The sequence below is a fragment of the Synchiropus splendidus genome, chromosome 9, assembly GCF_027744825.2.
Source record: "Synchiropus splendidus isolate RoL2022-P1 chromosome 9, RoL_Sspl_1.0, whole genome shotgun sequence".
NCBI classification, from domain to species: Eukaryota; Metazoa; Chordata; class Actinopteri; order Syngnathiformes; family Callionymidae; genus Synchiropus; species Synchiropus splendidus.
In genome coordinates this window covers 824788-829756 of record NC_071342.1, presented here as the reverse complement: position 1 = coordinate 829756, position 4969 = coordinate 824788, and the positions used below count along the sequence as shown (strand labels likewise).

Genomic DNA, 4969 nt, shown 5'->3' with positions numbered 1-4969 from the left:
TTCAGATTGTCTCTTTTGAAGATTCAACCGGCCGGGAAAGAACTCACATCTCCTCAGCAAATTAACCCGTATCATGGACTCTGTTTCAGTGTCTGAGAAAGAGTCAGGCCTAGTGACTGTTGTTCCCCCACTGTTTGACCTCATTTTTGAAAGTATTTCCTGAGTAAGTAAAAAATCACTCACACAGGGTATAAAATTAAATAGACCGATTCAACAGAAACTCATATGAGTCGGATAGCTGTGTCATTTGAACTAATGCTGAAAACTAAAAGTATTTCTTTCTTTTGTTTTATCCCTGTTCACTCAACCTTATTTTCTGAAAAACTAAAAATATTTCTTTCTTTTGTTTTATCCTTTCATCGCTTTACCCTAGTTTCTGAAATCTAAAAGTTTTTCTCTCTTTTGTTTTATCCTTGTTCACTCAACCTTATTTTTTTGAAAACTAAAAGTATTTCTTTCATTTGTTTTATCCTTTCATTGCTTGACCCTAGTTTCTGAAAACTAAAAGTATTCCTCCCTTTTGTTTTATCCTTGTTCACTGAATGTTATTTTCTGAAAAACTAAAAGTATTTCTCAAACAAGTAGAAATTATCTGTTTTAAACACATTTTGAAAAAATGGTGCATGAGTTGGGTAGCTGTGTCATTTGAACTATTAGTGAAGACTAAAAAAGTGTTTTGTTTCTCCTGTGTTATCTTTAAGAAATATTTCAAGAATGAAAAACTGTTTCATAAGATGTTAAATAACTTCTAAAATGTTTAAACCAGAAATAATATTGTAGCTACTAACACTGTGAGGATGCAGCTGACCCCTCCCATGCATCACACAGGATGTAGCATCCGCCCTCGACCTTCATTATTTTCCTTCCTGTCATAAAACAAGGGGAATGGTTATTATTTTAATTTCCTGTTGATATAAAAAAGGGGGAGGGTTATTATTTTAACTTCTTGTTGATAGAAACAAAGGGGGAGGGGTTTTATTACCTCCGGAAGGGGAAGGGTTTATTACCTCCGGGGGCCATAAATCAATACAGGTTTGACATTTTGTGGTTTCCTTCTTCTCTCTGATGATGGATATACCCCCACAGCTCCACTCCCTATGACTTATCCTGAGAGTTTTCAATCGTTCCTTATTATTATTATCCTTATTATTTCTCTTTGACTGTAGTCCGAGCGTAGCGGAGATGGGAGAACCTTGGGCTAATGTGGAGATGAACTCGCCGGGGCTCCGCCCTTAACTCCAGGTCCGCCATGCAGGTCAACTTGAGTAGGTGGAGAGAGTATCCTCACCACATAGTCTGACCTGAGATAAACCATGTGGAGTGCAAACAGGACAGAACTTCAACGTCCAGACCTCACGCCTTAAAGATTGCAGCCGAACCGTGGTGGCCACCACTGCGGATAAGTGCGCAGGAGAAGCGTCGCCAAAGTAGGTGAAGATTGACCGGTGGCCTGTCTCATATCAAAGAGGGGTGGCGTGCCAAGAGACCTGCTGCTATCTCCACACGCCAGGTCTCACGCCAGTCCTGCCTACTAGACGTCTTGCGCCAACGACCTCACCCCCAAGGTCCCTGCTCTGGCAACTACACAGGGGAACCTAAAGCCATCCCATAGCCACAGCACTTGTTTGAGACCAACGTGGATGAACACAATTGGCACAAATTAAACGTCCACATTTGAAGGGAAAACTCGCCAGTGGAGAAACGTTTGGCCCATGATGAAGCGCTGCGGAAGAGAATGATTCTTTCATCTATTGACCAGAGCTGCTGGAAGTACCTGTAAACAGGACAACATGAGGCAAAGAAGAAGCTGCTACGTCAGACAAATAGAAATCTGCAAAAGTTGAGGCGGAACCCGAGGAGGCTGCTTGGCCGGTTTCTGCCAAAGAAACTCCTCAGAAGGCAGCTATGGATGTTGCCCCTTTTTACCACCTGCCAGAGCCACCCACATCTTATCTGTTTTCCCGACGGCCTTGACTCCATTCACACTAGCTCTCGACCTCACGGGACACACCTTGTGCAAGTGCCAGTGGTTCTCATCCGGGTGGGGGGTAGGACAGAAAGCCTTCACCGAAAAATTGCTGACCTCAGAAGAGGCACAAAGAAATTTGGGAAAAAAGACTAATCGAGAAGACACGTAGTTCTCCAAACCCTCCTGATGGAGGGCAGGACAAGCAGGAGAGCTGCTTTGTAAGCCACCAGCTCCAAAGGAGCCTGATCAAGTGGCTCGAAGGGAGCTTCAAAGAGAGACTTTAATACCAATTCAAGATCCCAATAGGGGCAGATGTGTCTGGAGGTGGGTCTTAACTGGACTAACAGTGGATGTTTACCCAACGGACAGCAGTCCACACCCATTGAGCATTATATACTTTGAGTGTTGCGGGTGCTTCAGCATTTCGAATAGTGAACTGCACCTCAGGGGGGCAGAGGACTGCCTGCTAGCCTTGAAGTAGCCATGCTTTGTTGGGGACACCCCTGGATCGGCGGACCCCTCATAATTTCTGCCCCCTGCTGCTGGACTGTTTGCAGGACTTGAACAGGTTGCAGCACACCCTCGTGTGAGTACTCCAGAACATCTCCCAGGACTCTGGAACTCCTATGAGGTCATCTTGACCACAAAGCTTAACCCCCAGCCTTGCAGTGTGGCCTGACCTGAGAACCATGGGCAATTACCATGGCCGTCCATACCGGACGTCTGACTGGCACCGCCGGCTCCTTTGTCAGACGGCTGTCAAGGAGATGCACGTTTTGCTGCACTAAACCGCCTGCAATGTCACCGGCTTTTCACTCCTCATGAAACGGCTCACTAGACGATGCTCGCCGACGGGGTGACCGTCCAGACCATTGTGTAGCATGGAAAGGGCTGCTACATATACCCATAATGTAGCACTGCACCGATGTTCATTAACCAGATGTTGGAGAAAAGAGAGGATTAGAGAATAGGTGCCGATTTTGGGGAGGCTGACAGGGTTCCACACCACTGGGGAAACAATGTCCATTTAGCATTGTATGCTCTGAGGGTTGACAGAGCTTTAGCGTTCTGAAGAATCAATGGGACATCCGGCATGTGACTGATTGTTAAGCCTGGAGAAGTCAAATCTTGAAGGGTCGTCCTTGTATTGGGGGAGCCCTCGGGGTTCCTGATGCTTGCAGAAGCGCTGACCTCGATGGAGGGAACTCCCAGGGGCCTTTGATCCGCATCTGACACATCTCCAGATACCAGCTGGAGCTGTCTGGAGCCACGAGAATCATTCTCACAGTCGGCAGCTGAATTCTCCTCATCAGAGAAAGAAGAAGGCAAGGAGGAGGAAGGGCAAACAGGAGGCCTTCTGAGTCCAGACTGAGTCCAGCATGACCCCACGAACGTCGTGCTCTGTCTGGGACTGGGACTCTGACTGGGAGTGCGCTTTTCAGGAGGTTTACTCTGTGTCTCAATAGCACGATGTGCTCCAACACCAAGCTGGTGTGCGCTCATGACTCCTGTTTCGACCTGGCTAGAATCAACCAGTACTCCAAGTACGTCAGAATTCGGAGACCTTGTCTCCTTAATGGATCGAGCCCCACCTCCACGCACTTTGCGAAGGTGCGAGGCACTAGAGTGCTGTATTAAACCTGACCCTCGAGCCCAAACCGGAAAAACTTTCTGTGACTCGGCCAAACCGTGTTGTGGAAGTTGGAGTGTGCAAGATCAAGATCCACTCTCACACTCTGACGCACTCCAGGAGTCTCGTGGTAGTCCAGAACCGCTGTCTGGTCACGAATTGGTTGAGGACACTGAGGTCCAGAACAGTTCTCCACTCTCCTGTCTTCTTGGGTTCCAGAAAGTACCAGGAGTAAAACCCAGTGTAAGAGGATCGCTTTGGCACTAGCTCGATTACTTCCTTTGACAGGAGAGCGCGGACCTCCTCCATCAGAAATGACCGCTGGTTCTCTGAGTTGACCCAGGTCCACTTGAAGTCGCGGAACCTGGGATTTGACTGTGAAACTGAAGGGCGTGTCAATGACCGAGTGTCTTCTCGATCCATATGGGCAGGTGGGGAGACATGCGCTTTCAATTCGGAAGATACTCTGTCAAGACAGGCGCCCTGAGCACAGGAACGTACCCGGCCTCCGGGGCAGGTCCAGGTCGAAAAGGCCATCGGTGCTCAGCGCCCAATGTTCTTCAAAAACAGACTCGCTTTTGTCAGCTGGGGAAGTAGGGTCCCAAACTTGCAGTGTACCTTGATCTGACACTGCAATTCTCCTAAGATGGACACCCGAGGGACCGGCCCAATCATCCTCAGAAAGAGATGACTCTCTCGATGACGATGTCTTGCTTGCCTACGAGAGGTTTGGAGTGCTGCAGAGAAAAGAATCACAGACAGACATCGGATCAGACATCGCACGAGGGAGCTGAGAACAGAACCGGTCTGGCATGCAGCGCCTACTGTGTGATGAAGTGGTGGCTTTCGCGGTCCTGTGGCGACCCCTGCTGGAAACTGGCAAGTCTGAATAATAAGAAGAGTTAATGGCAAAATTGAAACTCTCCCGACTTTTGGCAAGAACCGGGATCTGTTGAGAGACGGAAAAGAGTTATTTGACGCCTATGCTTCTTATTGTGGCGAAGCTGAAAAAAAACATAACTTCTTGGCTCCAGAAACTTCCCCGTCTCTAGAGACGATATCAAACAAAAACACATTTTGAAGCAGGATTCCGCATTGACTGGAACCGGAAGAGAACTTGGAGGGTGATAAACCCTAATTTTGGGCGGAGAAGAAACAGACCAAATACCAAAGTCATGCATCTTTTTTTTTTTTTTTTTGAGTTAGACTTTGGTTCAGATGCATACTTTTAGATACAAAGTTTTCTTCCTTCGCATTTGGAGGGTGCAGAGCTGAGAGACCGACTGGTCTCTCCAAGAGGAGCAGCGATGATCAGCGCGGCGATGATCCGGACGGCTGGGCTCACCCCTCCCCTTCGACCAGCGACGGTG

General features: G+C 47.8%; 1 long non-coding RNA gene across 1 annotated transcript; it reads right to left on the bottom strand.

Annotated features, from left to right (window-relative positions):
• Positions 1–259: 259 nt before the first annotated feature.
• Positions 260–4569, bottom strand: LOC128765117 (uncharacterized). Its single transcript, XR_008415824.1, has 3 exons — positions 4425–4569; positions 4218–4336; positions 260–866 (listed from the first exon to the last, which is right to left on the bottom strand). It is a non-coding gene; the product is annotated as an uncharacterized LOC128765117 (long non-coding RNA).
• Positions 4570–4969: the final 400 nt, after the last annotated feature.